The 21,471-nt window shown below is 40.1% G+C and overlaps 1 non-coding gene and 1 pseudogene across 1 annotated transcript; both read right to left on the bottom strand.

The window, feature by feature from the left end:
• Nucleotides 1-15,246: 15,246 nt before the first annotated feature.
• On the bottom strand, nucleotides 15,247-15,365 carry LOC111741760. Its single transcript, XR_002781074.1, has one exon. It is a non-coding gene; the product is annotated as a 5S ribosomal RNA (ribosomal RNA).
• Nucleotides 15,366-20,987: 5,622 nt separating this feature from the next.
• Nucleotides 20,988-21,106, bottom strand: LOC111741729 (annotated as a pseudogene).
• Between the last annotated feature and the right edge of the window lie 365 nt (nucleotides 21,107-21,471).

Below are 21,471 nucleotides of genomic sequence, written 5' to 3'. Positions count from 1 at the left end.
ATTTGATCCACCCAACAAGCAGGTGGGGCTTGGTGGATTCATTAAGGATAGAATAAAAACAGTTTTTGTCACATGCCATATGCAGATGAGTTTAACTCTGCCATGTGTACAATGAGGGGGTTAGCAAAATAATCTTCAATGTATTCTCTAATTAAGATTTTGACCTGATATGGCAAGAGGCTACTGCAGGGAGGCAGGCCCCAGGCAAAGAGAGCCCTTATGACCATCCAAAACCCTGGCTTCTGGGACCTGACTTGGTCTGCAGAGCTGGAGGCCCTCACCATCATGCTGTATCCTCATGCCTGGGTCCTCTAGGACTACCTGCTCTTCTACCGCCCATCCACGTCGGGGGCTTTGGACTTTCCAGAGCTCATTAGTGCCTCTGTCATTGGTGAGAGGACAAAGAAGAAGAAGTGTGACTCTTTTGGTAGTTCTCAGGAGGGGCTTCTTGGAGAGAAGGTGAAGAATCCTCCTGAGGTTAAAGGAGGTCTGGAGATGGTCAGTGAGTTCTATTGGCTCACCAAATGAACCCTGAAATCAATGTTCTCAGAACACGCTAGTTCTTTGCCCGTGCCCATGGCTTCACCTGCTTTTCCTTTCACTTCCACTGCTCTTCTTCAAGTGCAGGGTTTCTCCTTCAAATGCAACCTCCTCAAGAAAGCAATCCCTCACAACCCCAGGAAAATACGCCTCCCTCCTCTGGGCTACATTTTGTCCTTGCTGTTAATACAGAATTAACCTGGTAACTTTAGAATGCTCCCTCCCTCCGCCGCCACTGTTAGACTAAACTTCCCAAACTCAGGTGCTACCTCAGTTTCAACTCTCTTTTGCCAGAGTCTGGCATGTTGAAGACATGCAACAAATGTTTATGGAATGAATAAGAACCAGGAGGCATTGTCAAAAACCACCTTACTGCTGAAGGTGTGGCCCATGGACAAGGAGCATCAGTATCACCTGGAAGTTGTTAGAAACAGTGTCTCAGGCCCTGGCACACTGAGTGAGAAGCTGCAGTTCACCAAGCCCCCAGGTGATTCCTGTGCACATTAATGTTTGAGCACCATAGCTCAGCATGCTGTGGAACCAGGGACTGGCTGACTGCAGGGTTGGCAAACTTTTTCTTCAATGGCCAAGCAATAAATATTCTCAGCTTTGTGGGCCACAGTCTCTGTGGCAACTATTCAATACTGTCATTGCAGTGTGAAAGCAGCCATAGACAATGTGTTAATGAATGAGCATGGCTGTATTTCAATAAAACTTTATTTATAAAACTAGATGGCTGGCAGGATTTGGCTTGAAGGCCAGTTTGCCAACTCATGGTTTACCGAAAGGAAAGGTGGCTGCTTTCATGGAAAGCATCTTTTTTTTTTTTATTTCAATCTTCCCTACCCACCCTTGCTTCTACACTGAGCTTCTTCTTAAAGGAGAGAGATTCCCAGTGACTCTTAGAGATATGTGTGACTTGACTTCTTAGCAGCCAAAGGAGGTCTTGCAGAATATCTCTTGCTTTTCATGGCCCCATTTATATTGGAAAGTGTTTCTTCCTCTAGTAATTCATCAGTTCTGCCACATGATTCATTCATTTAGCAAGTATACCCAGACATTGAGTTGGACACTTGAGCCTGGACAAATATAAGACGTAGGCTCTGCCCTCAAGGGGCTCAGCCTACTAATTAAGACAGATATATAAACAATTCATTGCAAAATAATGTGATTCGGGCAACAATAGAAATGCATGCAAGGCACTATGGGAGAGCTGAGGAGGGGCACTGCAGGGTTTAGGCACACAAGAGGCCAATGACTCTGCAGATTGGATTGGGTTGGGAGGAATGCCAGCTTAGACACTGTCAATGTGGATCACTAATGTGCATGTGTACAACACACATGCACACACATACATAAACACACACAGATTCCAACTCTCTGAGTATCAGCTAAGCTTAAAACAAACTATGAAGTGTCAAATCTGAAATCCCAGTGTTTTTCCCACAATAAAAGGAATGTGAATTAAGTTGAAGTTTCCTTTGAAAACTCTTCTAAGTTTCTGATGGCCTGACTTCACATGCTAGGCCACCACTCCCCTCTGTATTCAGTTTATGTAATAGCAACCATTGTCCTATATACGGAGGGGCTTTGGAAGCCCCACACCTACAACAAAGTATCTCCCCCACCCAGGCATCCTAGGCAGTCCTGGGACCCAGGCCAAACTCACTTTGTGCTCTTAGGATAAAGTTGATATTAAGGGCTGCTCCAAAGGGGAAAAGAAGCCTCCAACTGGACACAAAGTCGATGACCATCAATAATCCACCCAGACCCCTCAGAGCCATTCCCCACTTTTGCACGTGGTTCCTGGTGGGCTTTCCTCTCCAACCACCAGCACCCTCATCTTGGTCAGCATCTAGATTGCTAGAGCCTGCTTTATCTTTGGGCATGGACAATGAGCTGCCCAGGTATAATGCATTGGTGACATACTGATGGGTACAGGGTGTAAACACCTCTTGTTCCTCTAGAGACACAAACTCTAGAGCACCACTGCAGAGTTGAGTCCATTATCTCCGTGGGCTTTGTCAGCTGTCCCACCCTTGCTGTGCCTCTTTGCTTCCTCAGTCCCACGTCCCACTTTCCACCTGGTCTTTCATGCAATACTGTCTCATGAAACCTCAAGTCACGATTTGCTTCCAGGGAATCCAGCCTAATTCCAAAGGCGAATATTGGAACTGGGGGCAGCTAAGGTCCCCACTGGCTAGATTTAGGGAAGGGGAAAGACAAGGTGAGCTGATTGCTTAAAGCCTGAGGCCTTTGTTCACTCCACCTGGCGACAGGCATCTCCTTCATCTCCAGCCTACAAGCTACAGTGTGACAGGACCTGTCTCCCCTCAGCAACTACCCTTTTTGTCTCTAATCTTGGCAACATATGTGAGCTCACTGAACTTTCTGGACCAAAGCTTTCTCTGCTAAAATGCTAATAGGTCTCCTAGAAGCGAATGAAAGTAGCAACCTAGATAAACTTTGCCTGGGATGGCCCTAATCCTTCTGAAAAGTGTTGTGACCAAGGCATATAGGTTTGAGGCCTGACTACTCATCCTGGGGTCACAGTGGAGAATACTAGGGGAGCACTCAATCTGGGCAGGGGAGACAGCAAAAGAATTCTCACTCGACATTGACTGAGCCTTTTCATGCATGCTTGTCCTGAAGGAAAGTCTAAGTTATAACCATCCTTGACCACGGAGGATCATAAAAATACTAAGGAACATTTTCAGTCTTAATGGAGAGCCTCTAAATCATGTATCTTGGCAGCACAGATCCTGCTGACTTGGGATGTCAGAATTGGCAGGTGTGAAAAATCCTAACCGTCCATCACTGTAAAACTCATCTTCTCCCTGGGGTCTGAAGCTAGCAGAGCTAAGAAAAAAGAAAACACAATGAGGAGGAGACACTGCAGCAAAAACAGCCAGAGCTTTCACATTCAGAGACACTGACATTCATCATCATTAGCCAAATGAAGAGTTAAGCCAAAGGTCAGCAACCTCTCCATTACTGGCTCCCTCCTCTGAAGAGCTGGCAGATGGTGGGCCAGATAGCTTTTGAGAGGCCCACAGGGTGTGGCCCAGGTGCCAGTTGGATGTGAGGTGGCCTCGTGAAGACCTTAAGTAAAACCATGGCCAAGTACCCTTTGTGCTCCTGCCTTGATCTATACACACTGAGTGGAAATTTGGTAGAAGGTACTTGTCAATCAGAGAAGAGCTGACACAAAGCGTAAGATGGCATTCTGGAGAAGGCATGGGTGGGTTCGAGAAGGGGAGGTCTCAGGAATAAAGATACTTCAGGGGAATATATGGCTGTGGCCAGGAAGAGACCTCAGGGGCATATATGGCCACAGCATATGCCTGTCTGTCTTCATTGGCACACAGCTAGGTACACGTCCCAGCCTCCCTTGCATTAAGTATTGACATGTCACTTAGTTGTGGCTAATGGAATGTGGGCAGAAATGTGATATACCTGTCCTTGTCTGGGCCATAGAACCTCCTACAGGATGCCCCATACTCCCTCCCCTCACCTGCCTTCCAGAGGTAGAGGATTGCGTGGATGACACTGAAGCACCAGGTAGGGCAGAACTGCAAGTGAAGGGAATCTGAGTCTCTATATAACTATATGGAGCAAAACCCCCATCCCCACATGGCCAGCTGGACTTTGTGTGAGCAAGAAATAAATGTCTATTGTGTTAAGTCTCTGAGATTTAGGGGTTTATGTATTGTAGCCACTAACATTACCTACATTCTTTCAGCAGGGAAGATGAACCATGACAAAAGAAACCTTTGCTGTTTCACAGTTGGACCAAGAATGGGCCCTGCTGACAATAATCCTAATAAGAAGCAAACAAATCAACAAAAGGCTACTTGATAAAACATGTCCCTTCCCAATTTGAGAAGCAGTCCGCATAGAACAAGTGCCATGCGGGCTGACAGGCCAAGGTGTGAATTCTGGTTTCGTCGCTGACTAGTTATGTGACTTCACAAGGATGCGTCACCTCTAAGGCTCAATCTTCTCATCTTTAAAATAGAGATAACCACCTCTAAATTATGTGGTTGTTATAATGCTCATATTCGATGAGATTACATCTCTAATGTCCTCATAATGCCCAAAGCATAATCAGGCTCACTCGATTAAAGGTAACCCTACCTTTAATATAAGTTCTCCATTTTCTTCTCTTTCTCTGGAAACCTGCACACTACCATTTTGCCCCATAATTACTAGGTAGTGTCTCTCCTTAGTGAAATGGCAGATACATATACCTTTTGCAAGTTATCAGGTGCAGGAGAAAGACAGGGCCTGATGCTGGCCTTCTCTGTCTCTCTGAGGCAACTCGACCAGGGCTTTCAGTCCATTGATTGATCACTTTCATTTTGAGCTGTGTTTGGCTGCTCAGAGAAATTCATCCCCAGCCCTCAACAGTGAGCTGAAAGGCTGGCCTGGCCCCAAAGACACCTCAGCAAATCTGCTACCCAACTCCAGTGGCAGGCAGCCAGGCGTCTGGTCCCTCAGCCTCAGTCATGCAGCTGTGAATGGCAGGCAGCGGGGAGCTGAAGCTCTGATGTGAGGATCTGCTTTGGCTTCTAGAAAAATAGCAACAGCAGCAGCAAAAGCAGCAAGAGCGGCAGGCTCTATTGGAAAGCAGCCCTGCCAGCACAGCTGATGCCGACGCCCCGCTGCCCAGGGACCCACACCGGAGGGTAAAACAGCAGGTAATTGATGGCTTCCCAAACTAACTTAGCAGACTGAGTTGACTCTGGAGTTTAAGACAGAGGCTTAATTCCAGCCGAACCCTAGTGGGCCATTTCCTGACAGCTCAAAAGAGAGAGCAAGAAGTTCATGATGCTTCCTCTGCTGTATACAGAAGTAATCCATTGCAAGTAGGGGAGGCTATAGGAGTAGGTCTCAGCCCTGGCCGCACACTGGAATCCGTGGGAGCTTTAAAAACTCCTGATGACCAAGCCACAACCCAGACCAATGACGTCGGAATTTCCAGAGTTGGAACTTAGGCATCTGGAGCTTTTAAAGCTCCCCAGGTGATTCCACTGCTCAGCCAAGTGTGAGAATCACTGGGCTACAGCTTCCAAGTACTCGTCCAGGCATTAGCTCCCGTGATGTAGGATTGTTGGCCTCATTTGACAGAGAAGACAATAAACTCAGACAGGAAAAATAATTTGCTTATAGTCATATGCTTGGTAAGTGAATGAGCTGGGATGAGGCCCAGGCCTTTTGGTATTTAATTCAGTAATCTTTCTCCTTAACCCTTCTGGCTTCATCTTCCTCTTCTATAAAATGGGCACACCATTAACCTACTTCACAGGGTTGTTGTGAGGAAGAGAAAACTCAATTTTATTTCTTATTTATTTTACTTAATATCTACACATAACCTTCCAGTGTGCCCAGCACTCTTCAGACACTACAAAGATTAACTCATCTTAATTCGCTAAAATAACCTCCTGTATCTTCCTGCACCCATGACAGGTATTGCTCTGGGGAACAACTTAGCAACACTGGTAATTACCTTTAAAATATGTGAACTTTTTGACCCAGCAAAGTTTTATACGTCATAAAAAGAAAATAATTAAATGTGTATAAAAAAAACTTAACCACAAAGGTGCTCATTGCAGTTTTCATAATGTCCAAAAAATGGAAACACTAATGTTCAAATATAAGAGATTCATTAAATAAATTATAGCACATCAAAAAACTTAACTAGCATGACTCAATTTTTAATGGTGTGTGACACACCCTTACATGTTATCTGACTCTGGTTCTATGGGAGCTATTTATAACTCTGTAAATAGAATAACTGATACAAATGTAAAATATCTCTTGCTTATGGACATGCAAATTCTGTTCTGTCCTGCAGAAGTTCAAGTGACTTCCCTCCCTCACTTTGGAAGAGGCTAGTTTTGCCCCCATTTGCACATTCATTTCAATATTCTTGATCTATAATTGTGTAAACTCTCTGGATTTTTTTAACTGATTATGCCAACTGCCTGGTTCCCTCATTGACTAATGAGTTAAATAAAATCTTTAACACATGTAAAATTAAATTAAATTAAAAATAAATAAATAAATAAATGGTGTGTGGCAGATAGGCCCTAAGGTGGCCCCTTTTTCATATCTTGGATAATCCCCTCTCCTTGAGTGTGGGCAGAACCTGCAACTTACTTCTAACCATTAGGACAGGGCAAAGGTTGAGCCTCCAGATGAGAATGCAGCCTGACTGACACCATGACTATAGCTTCGTGAGACCCTGAGCAGAGGCTCGAGCTAAGACTTGGACACTTGACTCATGGAAACTTGTGAGATAATAAATGTATGTTGCTTAAATCCACTGCATGTGTTGTAATTTGTTACATTGAAACAGAAACTAGTAGAGGTGGCATGGAAGAATATTCTTTTACATGAATGACATTTATAAAATATTATTAAATTACAAGCTCAGATTATAAAGCAATATGATCCAACACTCAGTCATTCACACACATACACACACAGAATCTAGAAAGCTAATAATATAGTAGAACTTGGGATAAATTTTATTTCCTTCTTTTTGATTACCTGTACTTCCTAAAATTACTTACATTATTAGTATAATATTAGAAAACATTGAAAATAAAAAACTGAATAAAATATTCAAGTGTTGACAGTGGTTATATCAGAGTGGTGAAATTACAGGTAAACATTATATTCCAGAATTCTAGAAAGTTATTTTAATTTTTCTACTTTGAAGAGCTGATACTGGTACAATTAAATAAATAACACTTAATTATTTTTTTCAATTATTGAAAAAATAATTCCACCATCATTACTCCCAGATTTAATTAAGAAGGAAAACCCATCTATCTATGCAGAGTCTTTCTGCCACACATAGAGATACAGGATAATGTAGAGCTAACTTAGTACCACATGACCTGGATTCTATGCCTGGCCACCCAACTGTATTTTCTAAAGTTGGGCAAATTATTCTTCATCTGCAAAGTGGGATAATAATATCTACCTCATAGGGTAAGGATATCATGGGGTTTCAATAAGATAGTATATGTAATTTATTTTTTTAATTAAGTTTATTTTGGTAACATTGGTTAATACAATCATATAATTTTCAGGTGTACATTATCATTTGACACCTGTATATTCTATTGTGTCTTAAGATTGAGGGCAGAGGCATCAGTGAACTGCTAGTCTTAAACTTTTATACATGTACATTTATTTCCCACATCATAGAATATACTCTTTTCTATATCCAGACCAGAATTAACCAATTCTTCTATACTTGCTTCCTTTTTTTAATTAAATTTTTTTATTAAGTTTATTGGGATAATATTGGTTAATACAAGTATATAATTTTCAAGTGTACATTATCATTTGACATCTGTATATTCTATTGTGTGTTTACCACCCAAAGTCCAGTTCCCTTCGGCTACCACATATTTGATCCCCTTTACACACTTCGCCCTGCCCCTACCCCCTATATTTGACCCCCTTTACCCCATCTACCTCCCCCCTCCTCCCCCACCCCACTAGTAACCACTAGTCTATAATCCTCTGGTAACCACTAGTCTATAGTCCATGTCTATGAGTCTCTGTTTCTTTGTTCTGTTCATCTGTTGCTTTTAGGCTTATATCCCACATATAAGTGATATCATGTGATTTTCAACTTTTTCTGTCTGGCTTATTTTGCTTAGCATGATTATCTCGAGGTCCATCCACGTTGTCACAGATGGCAGTATTTCATCTCTTCTTATGGCTAATATTCCATTGTATATATGTACCACAGCTTCTTTAGCCAGTCATCTATTATAGGACACTTCGGTTGCTTCCACATACTGGCCACTATGAATAATGCTGCTATGAACATTGGTGTGCAGATATCTTTTTGGATATGGATTTTCAAGTCCTTGGGGTAAATACCCAGTAGTGGGATTGCTGGATCATATGGTAGATCAATTCTTAGTTTCTTGAGGAAGCTCCATACTGTTTTCCATAGTGGCTGTACCAATTTGCAGTCCCGCCAGCAGTGTATGAGGGGTCCTTTTACTCCGCATCCTCTCCAGCATTTGTTATTGCTTGTCCTGTTGATTATAGCTGTTCCAACAGGTGCGAGATGGTATCTCATTGTGGTTTTGATTTGCATTTCCCTAATAGCTAGTGATGTTGAACATCTTTTCATATATTTCTTGGCCATTTGTATGTCCTCTAGGGAGAAGTGTATATAATTTATTTTTAAATAAGCCTAGCATATAATAGGTGCTCAATAAATATTAGTGTTCCTATGACTATGATTATAATTATGATTATCAACCAACCTCTGATTGTAAGGGTGGCCAATATTTTAGTCCTGGTGTTGTTCTTAGGTACATCTTTTAAAACAACTACAAAAGAAAAATATAAGAATCATCATTACATCATATCAACTCAGATATTCAAAAATCTAAAGTGAATGCTGTGGGATGTTGAAGACACATTTTGCCTACTTCAACACTAATTAAATACAATTAGCACTATGCTTCTGCTGGTATGACATAGGGCTGGTTGGAACTGGCCCTTTAAGAGTCTGAGTCAAGCTGGCTTGAGGTTTATTGCATGCTATAATAAACCGGTTAGTTATGGTGTGAGGTGAGCCAGGTCTAGGTCAAAACTCTCTCTCAACATTCCAGGGGCCTCTGGGCACTGGGTGGGAGATGGAAGCATTCCAAGGCCACCATGAAGCACAATTGAAGAGCTACAGCTGCCCTGGGCTTGGTTGGGGCAGGCTAGGCAAAGGAGACTTGACAAACAGGCTGGAGCAGGGGAGGCGCCAACACCAGGGGACCTATAGGCCGGGCGTCTGGTGTTGTAGCCACAGGCAATAGGCAAATGGCCAGCCAGACAGGCAGATGTAATAAGGAATATCCTACAAAGTTTTCATTGCCTGGGACAGACCTGGCCTTGGGAGTCTGGCAGAGAATAGTGGGCAGAGGCTAGGCTAAGCCACCAGTGGTGCAAGGGAGCCAAGCTACTAGTAGCAGTACCACAGCTATGAGATGCTAAGGACAGCTTGTTGTCCCAAGGAGCAATTCTAAGGGATAAGTCTCTCTCATAAGCACATGGTCCCGAAACACGTCCAGGGACAGGCACAGAATTGCTCCTAGGGCAAAAAGAGTAAAGAATGAAATCTATCTCATTCTTATCCAAGAAGACTCCTAAAAGATCCTCATGTTTCCTCAGAAGGACCTGTCTTTGCACTCACGAAGAAAAACTAAGTAGCCAAACGGCAGGATCCATTTTATTTAGATTAGGAGTTCACTGGTACACAGGGAAGAAGGAGCAATATATTCCAGACTCAGAAGAGACAGTGCCAGGCTTTTGTTGTTGTTGTTGTTGTTGTTGTTGTTGTTGTTGTTGTTGTTATCATCTTTTAAAAGAACCTTGTCAGATGTGTTCATTTTTGAAGAATTGCCTTTTAAGATTACAATCCTGAAATGCCGGGGCCAGTTTTCTAATTAACAACCAAACAGGTGGAAACAGATTTAGACATAAATATTTTACCATGTATATGGTACTGTTCACGATTTAACTAGTTTCTTCATCTAGAAGGGAGATGTCTAACTTGAAAGGACTGTCTACTTTGGTGCTTTCCTTGTTGCTCTCATGGCCAAGACCATATCCTGGTCATAGTCTCCTTAGACCCTGAACACTGCAGGAGTCGTTTTACCCTGCATTTGACTGCTAGAGCCAGCAACCCCAAATCATTGCTTTGAGGGGTCCAATATCCCACTTGAAAACCTGTGATGATGCCAAAATTAGTCAGGGTAAGTGACGCTAGATGCTGTAACAGTCCCAAAATCTCAATCACTTAACGTTAGAAAAGTTTATTTCTTGCTTATGCAAAATCCATTCTGCTTAATGGTTCTCCTTTAAGGAGAGACTCAGGAATTCAGGTTGTATCTATCTTGTGTTTCTACCATCCTATGAGTTCAAGGTTGCCCTGGTATCACCCAGCTGCCAAATGGGGCAAAGGGAGAGCATGGGAGACCCTATACTTAATACCTAGCCAATCTGAGCAAGTAGTTTATAAACATCCCTACCATTCACATCCCATTGGAGAGATTTAGTCATGTGCAAAGAGAGCTGGGAAAATATAGTCCCTGGTAGGGCATCCCATTCCTAGCAACAACTCTATACTACAAATCTGTGGTAGTCAGCCAACCACATCTTCCACAATGCCTCTTTACCCACTGAATTACTTCTAACCTCTTTAGAATGGTATTCAAGGTCTATCCCAATTCAAGTCATGAAGGCCATCTTTTAGCCAACCAGTTTCCCCCCAGATATATCAGTTAGCTTTTGTTGCATAGCAAACCATTACAAAACTCGGTAGCTTAAAACAACTATTTATTTAATTCACAGTTCTGCAGGCTGACAATTTGGGTTGGGCTCAGCTGAGAGCTTCTTTTAGTCTAGTTGTGCTCACTCATGTGTCTATGGTCAGCTGCCAAGTTGGCTAGGGGCTTTGAATCCAGAGGGTTCCTTAGCTAGGATAGCTTGCCTTCTCATGGCCAGTTATACTCCAGTGGGCTAGTCCTGCCTTGTAAACATGGCAGTGGCAGGCTTACAAGAATGAGAGCAGAATTATACAGAGCCACCTGGGGCCCAAGATCAGAACTCACTAACTTCAGCAGCATTTTATTGGACAAAGCAAATCATGAGACCTGTTCAGATTCAAGGGGTGGAGAATAGATTCCACCTCTTGATAGGAGAAGCTTCAAAACTACTACACCGGCTACATACAGTACTGTACATGCCTTCCTGACAATATGCCATCTACAATTCCAGTTCAAATGCTTCTTATTCCATAATGGCTCTGCCATTGTAATCTTTCACTCAAATACTCTTTAGGTTTAGGTTATCCCTAAAATAGAGTCTGAGACAAGGACTTGAGTACAGATGTTGAGTGAAGAAGTAAGGAGAGTAAAACATAGATGAAAGAAAAGCCAATATGAATGCTTTACTGAGATCACTGCTATGGGCAATGAGACGTTGATTCCACAGGGATCCCTGAGAAGCCATGGACTTATTCTCAGAATTGTCTGTCTTTCAAAGGATACTTTATCCAGCAGCAATCGTTTTTTATTTATGGAGGGCAGTATCTTCCCCACACCTTCTGGCTGCTCTTGCATATGAACAAGCCAGCTCCCACAGCATCAAGAGAAAGCCCTGAGGCAGAAAGAAAACATGTGCAGGCTTGAAGTGGGATGCTGTCAGCGTGACCCTGAGCTTGCCTGGAACTATCCACTACAGCTGTATCTGAAACCAGAAACCAGTTTTGTGAGGTACCAAAAATGCTAGGTATAATTTCCCTGATGTCTTGTTGGAGAGAAATTCTCCCTCCTTAGGGAGCCTATGCTCTGAAGTTTCCATCAGTCCTATGGCATCTATTATATGCTGTTTATAATTTCAGACATTAATATAAGTGCATAATGTCTTATGCACATTCCTGAAGGACAATGGCCACACTGGGTAGAGCTTCTTAGATCCCTATGTTGGCCCCTATAACAAAGCCCTCTCAATTTTCTCGACTGAGAATGGAAGAAACTCCCAGATTTGAAACATTGTAATCTTTCACTCAAATACTCTTTCAACAAGTAACTGTAGGTACCTATAATGAGCAGTGCTAAAGGGGTTGTAAAAAAAAAAAAAACTAAAATAAGCAGAAGACCTACACTTCCCAATCTTGAGAATTTTAAAATTTAGGTGGGTATATAAACCACACACATGCGCGCGCGCGCGCACACACACACACACACACACACACACACACACACAACATAAAGTCTGAGATGCCCAAAGCAAAAGCAAGCATGTCGAAGGCAGTGCCATAGGAGTAATCTGGGAGACGATGGTTATGCAGGGAAGACTCAGTGGAGGTGTTGTATTCGTCTGGCTGCCATAATGCAGAACTAGCTGAAGAAGGAGATAATGCAATAAAAAGGAGGTATCAACTTCACCAAATCTTTCAATATTTTTACAATGTCCTTCTAATCATAAATATGATACATGTGCAATACAGAAGAGTTAGAAGGTGCCAAAAAGAACAAAGAATAGAATTGTCATGCCTTCATAATCCTACCACACAAAGGTAACCACTACAAACATTTTGGCATATTTCCTTCTTGCCTTCTTCCTACATATTTATATGGCATGGCTGAAATCATCCTGGATATTGACTCCTGGTTTATTTAGCATGAAAGCTAGAAGAGACAGAAAAATGGAATCCAGCTTCCTCACTATATAAACGAAAAGTGGAAGGCCCAAAGAAACCAAGTGACATATGAAGGCCCTAGAGCTGAATCGTGAATGGAGGTCTCCCAATCCCAACCCAGCGTTCTTTCTATGATATGATGCTGCCTCTATTTACCTCTTCTTTCTGTCCACATAATTGTGAATATGGACTAGAAATTTATGTTTGGGGCTTAAGATTTCCCAAATTAGTATGTGCAGTTAAAATTTTCTGTCTACATATGTACACATTTTTGTGGAAAGAGATTATGGCTGCCAACAGAGCCACAGTGCAAGTTAAAAGAGATAACATAAATGTGAAAGGGACTCTGGAAGTGTGGCTGGGCATGTATGTGACTGGGATGTGTAGAGCAAGGCAGAGCAGAAACCCAGCTCTTTTTTTCCCACATGTCCTCAAGTGTAGGCTCACAATGTTCTGTTGTCCATTCTGGAATATAAAATAAAAACTTCTCAGCCAGGAAGGTGGTTCTTCTGTGTCTGGGTGGATTCATTTTTTTCTATAAACTTTATGGTCCTTTGCAAAGAATGACTACAAGGGCTGCAGATGTTGCAGGCTCCTGTGAGCAGATGTTCACGACTATAAAAAGCTCGGAAATTATACCTCAGCCTTTTAAGTCAATGAGCTAAAACCCAACATAACATTCTGGGCTCATTTATTATTTTCCCCCATTACAGCAGGTTGTGGATTAGTAGCAGTGAAACAAATGCACTTCCTGGGGAGTAGCTCATGGTCACCAGATCCACAGATAAGCCCAATGTCTCTGTGTCTTAGCCACTATAATTATCTGTCTTCTAGGCATAACTGATGACACAAACTCACTGGAATCAGAGGAGGAATACATTCAGGGACTCTGTGGGTGGCAAAGTAACCAACACCTCTCCCACTTCTCTTCCCACGAGCAACTTCCAACCCCTCCATTGCCATTATCACCCATGCCAAGGGTGAGAGAATCAATGTCATAAAAGAGCTTTGGGATTATTGAACCTCTCTCTTGTGCTGGAACCCAGTGTAATCTTATAAAAATTATGTATAATAACCAGGAAGGCTTAAAGGAATTTTAGAAATAGAGCATTAGAAGAAGTCACAGCTTGCTTGCTTTCTGTCTTTCTTTTAATAAGTACAGGAACATCTCTTTTGTTCACATATATTTCCATGTCTAAATACACTTTGTGGGGACGGATCAGGTTACTTGTATAAAGCTATGCATCATTTCTCTTCAAGAATAAGGTCAGGGCATAACATTCTCACCACCATGAGCAAACAAGTACACAGGCTGTTCTCTTTCCTCCGTTCCACACAATCTCTCCTCCCTTCATATCACCATTTCCTCCCAAGCTTGGAATTCAATGAATGATGAATAACAATCTCCCTAGCATGATGTTTCATCATTAGGCCAGGGTATTGAAAAAAGGCAGACTCCAAGCAACTTTCAAAAGCAAAGTCTGTTCAAAAACACACTCCGCTCCTCCCTCAGACAACTACACAGTGCAGATTGGTTCACAACCAGAATCCCCACAGATGGGAATAGAGAGTAACATCCTTTGAAACAAAATTGAAGAGAAAGCCACACAAAAATATTGGGCTCATTTTAAATGCCCAAGGGGAAAACAAGATACCCAGGCAATAAGAACAATTTCTAACCAGCAAACAAATAGGCACTTCATAGTTGAGCCCATTTAAGTAATGCAGCCAGGACCCAATTTGGTTCTGTTAGTGGCAGTGGGCAAAGGCCCAGGTTCCCTTAGTTTATCCAAACTGGTTTGTCCATCTCTCACTTAAATGTGCAGCGTTTGTTTTCAAAAGTCATTGCCAAAGGCTTTTCTCACGGTCTCACTGACTCACCAGATCTCTTTGGTAGAGTAAACCAGAGCTGTTTAGTAAGTGTGGTGGTGAGAAGTTGAAGAAGTTCCCATGTGATGGCTTCTATTTTCTCTATAAAAATGATGAGAAGTTTATTTCCTGTAAATTCAATGCAAGTGATGTGTGTGTGTGTGTGTGTGTGTGTGTGTGTGTGTGTGTGTGTGTGCGTGCGCACGCGTGCACGCACTGCTGAAGGGCAGTGCTGAGGAAAATGTAGAAGGTTGAAAACAATCCCTGTAGAAAATGAAAGAAAGGTAGCTAAGGACATAAAGAATGATTGTATAACAGTTTGAGGTCCCAGCTAACTTGGGCAATCTTTTTTTGTGTCATTGATTGTTTTTCCCCATGAGCCTAGTTAAAGATTGGATGCGTCTAAGATCTTGACTGACCGAGGGACAGGGTTTTGTCAGGTGAGTGCAACTAAGGGACAATGAGGGCATGGAGTTATGGAGTCGGGGATATTTTCTTTTTATTTATTTATTTATTTTTTTTAGGTGAGGCAACCTTTGGTTGACCTCACAGATTCCAAGGACCTTGTCAGCTCACAATCCCTTATTTTTTATTTTTTACGACTACAGCACCTGGTCTTCCCAGGTGGTCTCCCATCCAAGTACTAACCAGGCCCAACCCTGCTTAGCTTCTGAGATCAGATGGCATCAGGCTTGTTCAGGGTGGCATGGCTGTAGATAATATTTTCTTTTTTAAATTTTATTAGTTTCAAGCAGACAGTACATTGCTTAGACATTTATGTAGTTTATAAATGATCCCGCTGATTGCTCTTTCTTTCTTCTGGCTCTGCATCTAGCCATTATATTACTGTTCACTGCATTCCCTATGCCGTGCTCCCCATCCCCATGACCATCTATCAACTATTAATTTGTACTTCTTTAACCCTTCACCCCTTTCACCCAGCCCCGCAACTCCCCTTCCCAGAGGATATTTTTAAGAGAATGAAGAGTACCTGGAGGGAAGATCAGAGAGAAGGACGCCTGGAGCTCACACAAGGCAAGATATAATGCCTGCTCACACCAATCAGATTGGAAAACCTCATAACTCATGTGGTATCAGGTAGAGTGCTCAGAAGCATTTTGCCTCAATAATGGGAAATAATGACCCCTAAACTAGGCTTTAGTACTGCCTAACAAATCTTAAAAACAAGACTTAAGAGAATCAAACTGTCTCTAAGTAATTCAACCACATCCCAGAAAAAGGAGAAACTAGAGGAATGCAAAAATATCCCAACACCCAACAAGGCAAAGTTCACAATGTCTGGAATCCAATTTAAAATATAACAGAAAAGCAAAGAAGTAAGAAAATCAGTCCATTGAAACTAGCCTAGAATGACAGAAATTATTGAATTAGTAGACAAAGTCATTAAAATAATTATTATCACTGTATCCCATATGTTTAAGAAGCTAGAGGAAAGAGAACAAATTAACTAGAGACAGAAATGGTAAAAATTTAGGTAAATTATAGTTCTTTAAAGCATGTGTGAAGGTTGAAAGCAAAATATATAACATTGTAGATATTTCTCAATATATGTAGATGTACTATATAAGACAACTGTGGTAGAAAGGGGGGAGAGTAATGGGATCTCTATGGCAGTAACGTTTCACATTTTCATTGAAGTAGAAAAATACTGATTCTAAATAGACTGTGAAAGGTTAAGTATGCATTTTGCAATTCCTAATGCAACTACTAAAAGATTATCAACTGTTTAAAACACACCATAGAACTGACCCAACAAAGGAAATCCTACCTCTGCTACCACTACCATTACAATTATCGCTCTAGGACAGTGGGTTGGCAAACTATGGCCCATGGGCCAAATTTTTGTAAATAAAACTTTATTGGAAAGCAGCCATGTCCATTCATTTATGTGTTATATATGCCTGTTCTCATGCTACAATAACAGAGTTGAAAAGTTGCAACAGAGACCACATGGCCCACAAAGCCAAAGTATTTGCTATTTGGCCTTTTATAGAAAAAAAAATTGTTGACTCTTGCTCAAGTACCATACGGCCTCAGCCCAGGCTATATCAACAGAATGAAAGCCCCATGATCTGCTTCTCAACACTCGTAAAGTTAGAGCTTCACACAGGGACCACTGTAACTGCTGCTGCAGAGAAACAAAACTTTATAACTGTGTGTGCCATAGGAAGCATGGAGTCCACCTCATTTCCACTTTGCAAATCTCTCAGGGAGGTAAAACCTGGGACACACATGGAAATCATGCTGCAAGAGAAAATGGGAAATGAATTTAGCTTTCCTGTCCCCAGCATGCAGTGAGGCATGCCATAGAGGCTTTGGAATGGAACTGGGCGGGTCAATTTGCACTATGTGCCAAACCATCCAACTTGGTGGTCATTCTGAATAAGGAATCCACAATCAAGCCAACAGGATGGAGACAAGGAAAAGGTTTTAAGAAGAAACTAGAAGGCACTTTACTTTTATTATTTAATTTGTATTGAGATACAAAATGCAACAGGATGTACCATTTTCCAATCTTAACAGAATTGTATGAGGGTTCCAATTTCTACACATCATTGCCAAAACTTGCTGTTTTCTTTCTTTCTTTTTTTAAACATTACCATCATAGTGTGTATGAAGTGGTATCTAATTGTGGTTTTGACTTGCATTTTCCTAATAACTACTGATATTGAGCATTTTTTCACATGCTTGTTGGCCATTTGTTTATCTTCTCTAGAGAAAAAACTCTACTCAAAGATTTCATCCATTTTAAAAATCGGATTATGTGACTTTTATTGTTGAGTTGTAAAAGCTCTTTACATATTCTGGATTCTAGACCATTATTGAATATACGATTGGTGAATATCTTGTCCAATTCTATGGGTTGTCTTTTCACTTTTTTGATAGTGTCCTTTAAAGCACAAAAGTTTTTAGTTTGATGAAATCTGATTTATCTACTTTTTCTTTTAATCACTTGTGTTTTTGCTATCATAGCTAAGAAACTACTTCTTCAGCCAATGTTATGAAGATTTACATGTACACTTTCTTCTAAGAGTTTTATAGTTTTAGCTTTTGCAGTTAGGTCACTGATCCATTTTTTACTTAAATTTTGCATATGGCATGAGGTAGTCATCCAATTACATTCTTTTACATATAGATATCTAATTGTCTCATCACTATTTCTTGGGAGGACTATTCGTACCTTATTGACTTGTTTTGGTGCCCTTGTAGAAAATCAATGGACCATGAATGTAAGAGTTTGTTTCTGGAATTTCAGTTCTACTTCATTGACTTATATATCTATTCTTATGCCAGTATCACATTGTCTTGATTACTGTTCCTTTGTAGTAATTTTGAGATTGGGAAGTGATTCTTCCAACTTTGTTTTTCTTTTTCAACATTGTTTTAGCTATTCTGGGTACTTTGAGTTTCTATATGAATTTTATAAAGAGCTGTCAATTTATGCAAAAAATACAAGCATCTGGAATTTTTATAGGGATTGCAGTGACTCTGTAGATCAATTTGGGGAGTATTATTATCTTAACTCTTTCAATCCATGAATATGAGATACCCTTCCATTTACTTAGGTCTTCTTTAACTTCTTCCAATGAAGTTTTATAGTTTTCAGATACCTGTCTTGCACGACTTTTTTTCAATTTATTCCAAAGCATTTTATCTTCTTGTTTCTTTTAAAATGAAATTGTTTTTTAATTTCATTTTCAGATTGTTCATTACTAGTGATAGAAATACAAGTGATTTTTAATACTGATAGTGTCCTATAACCTCACTGAACTTACTGATTAGCTCTAATTGTGTCTCCGTGTGTGTGCGTGCGTGCGTGTGTGCGTGCATGCATGCGTGCGTGCGTGCGTGCGTGTGTGTGTGTGTGTGTGTGTGTGTGTGAATCCCTTAGGATTTTCTATATACAAGATCATGTCATCTACAAATAGAGATAGTTTTACTTCTTCCTTTCTAATCTGGATGTATTTTATTTCTTTTACTTGCCTGACTACCCTGGCTAGAATATCCAGTTAAATATTGAATAGAAGTAGCAAGAAGGTGACATCCTTGTCTTGTTCCTGTTCTTAGGGAGAAAGCTTACAGTCCTAACTATGATGTTAGCTTTGAGTTTTTCATAGGATCTTTTATCAAGTTAATAAAGTTTCCTTCCATTCCTAGTTTGTTGAGTGTTTTTATTTTTAATCATGAAAAGGTGTTGTATTTTGTCAAATGCTTTTTCTTTGTCTATTTAAGTGATCAGGGGGTTTTGCCCTTTATTAATTAATATGACTAACATTGATTTTAATATATTGAGATAATCTTGTATACATAGGATAAATATCATTTGGTCATAGTGTATAATCCTTTTTATATGTGGATTTGGTTTTCCATTGTTTTTGATAAGGATTTATGCTTTAATAATTATAATGGCTATTGGTTTGTAGTTTTCTTGTAATGTCTTTTTCTGGTTTTAGTATCAGGTAATACTGCCACATGGAATGAGTTGATTAGTATTCCCTCCCCTCTATTTTTTGGAAGAATTTGTAAAGGCTTGGTGTTAATTCTTTCTTAAACATCTGATAGATTTTGCCAAAGAAACCATATGGTCCTGGGATTTACTTTATGGGTAGTTTTTTAATTACTGATTCAATGTTTTTGCCTGTATTTAGATTTTCTATTTCTATTTGAGTCATTTTCAGTACTCATATCTTTCTGGGAATTTGTCCATGTCATCTAGACTGTCCAATTTTTTGGCATACAATCATTCATATTATTGTCTTCTGATCATTTTTATTTTTATTAGGTTGATAGTAATGTCCCCACATTCATTACTCACTTTAGTAATTTGAATCTTCTCTTTTTTCTTGCTCAAATTAAAGTTTGGTTAATTTTGTTGATCTTTTCAAATACCCAGCTTTGGGTTTCACTGATATTTCTCTATTGTTTTCCTATTTTCTATTTCATGAATATCCACTCTAATCTTTGTCATTTCCTTCCTCCTGCTTGCTTTGAATTTAATTAGCTCTTCTTTTCTAATTTCTTAAGGTATAAAGTTAAGTTATTGATTAAAACGTTTCTTCTTTTTAATATAGGCATTTCTGCCTATAAAATTCTCGGTAAGCACTGCTTTAGCTGCATCCCATAAGTTTTATCTATTTGTCTCTTCAATTCTGTCAGCTTTTGCTTCATGTATTTTGGGACTCTGTTGTTAGGTGCACATATGTTTACAACTGTTCTATCTTCCTGATGAATTGACCTTTTTATCATTATAAAATGTCCTTTTTTGTTTGTAGTAACAATTTTTATCTTAAAGTCTATTTTATCTGATAATAGTATAGCTACTCTAGCTCTTTTTGGTTATGTTTGCATGAATCTTTTTCTGTCCTATTACTTTCAACCTATTTTTGTCTTTGAATCTAAAGTGTATCTCTTATAGACAGCATATTGTGGATCTTTTGTTTTATATTCATTCTGCCAATCTCTGTCTTTTGATTATTTAATCCATTTGTATTTAATATATTTAATAATATAGAATATACATTTACCACTTCGTTATTTGTTTTCTACACGTATTGTCTTTTTATTCCTGTAATCCTCCATTACCTCCTTCTTTTATGTTAAATAGATATATTTAGTATACTATTTTAATTCTCTTTTTATTTCTTTTACTATGTTTTTGAGTTATTTTCTTAGTGATTGCCCTAAGAATTATATTTTAACTTATAACAGTCTACTTTGGATTAATACCAACTTAAAATTAAGTACACAAAAATGTTGCTCCTATATAGCTCCTTGGATTGCTGTAAGCTTTTGGCTAATTTTCAGAGTTCTGAAAAAGTTGATCTTGATGATTTTTGCCAATGTTTTTGTTGCTTTTATGCAGGAGATGCTTTTTGGAGGTTCTTGCTCCAACATCCCCAAATGACATTACTCCCAGGCATTTCATAAATGGGTGCCTACAATCTTGAGAAGAAGCAAGATGGAATAGCTAAAGGTATGAAAGTAAAGATAACTGTGTTGCTTCTTTGCTGGTGTACAGCTGTGGAAGATTGCATTGTTTCCAATTATCCATCCTCTCTTTACGTGTGCCCTCTATCCTGTGACTTTATAGTTCTTCCATCTAGAGGTAGAGTATACTTCCCTGATCCACTGATGATGTTGCTTAGCCATATGCCTTTCTTTGGCCAAGTGGAACATAAACAAAAGTGAGGGTGGCTGTTCTGTTTGTTTGTTTGTTTGTTTGTTTGTTTGTTTGTTTGTTTTAGCTGAGGTAACCCTGGTTGACTTCACAAATTGCAAGGATTTTGTCAGCTTACAATCCCTTATCTTTTATTTTTTACACCTACAGCTCCTGGTCTTCCTAGGTGGTCTCCCATCCAAGTACTAACCAGACCCAACTTTGCTTAGCTTCCGAGATCAGATGGAATTGGGCTTGTTCAGGGTGGCATGGCCGTGGACTAAGGGTGCCAGTTCTGAGCCTAGACCATAAAGTAGTTGATGTTTCCATTCACCCCTTTTGTGCTTCTGCCATTGCCATGAAAGAACATGTTCAACTAGTCTGCTGGTCCAAGAAGAAAAGACACAGAGAGACATCCTGGACTCAACCTAGAACTTGGAGCCTAGTTCAGCCAAGCTTGGTCTATATTATCCAAACGTCAGCCAACCCACAGGTATGTGAACAAGAACAAATGATCTCAGCCTCTGAGTTTTAGGTTGGCTTATTATGCAGCATTATCGTGGCAATAGCTGACTGATACATATTGTTTTGATAATACCCTTGAAAGACCTGGACCTCAAATATATCTATCAATTATTTGTACCAA

Source organism: Pteropus vampyrus, unplaced genomic scaffold (assembly GCF_000151845.1).
Source record: "Pteropus vampyrus isolate Shadow unplaced genomic scaffold, Pvam_2.0 Scaffold81, whole genome shotgun sequence".
NCBI classification, from domain to species: domain Eukaryota; kingdom Metazoa; phylum Chordata; class Mammalia; order Chiroptera; family Pteropodidae; genus Pteropus; species Pteropus vampyrus.
Note: the sequence above shows the minus strand (reverse complement) of the source record. Positions and strands in the feature narration are given on the sequence as shown.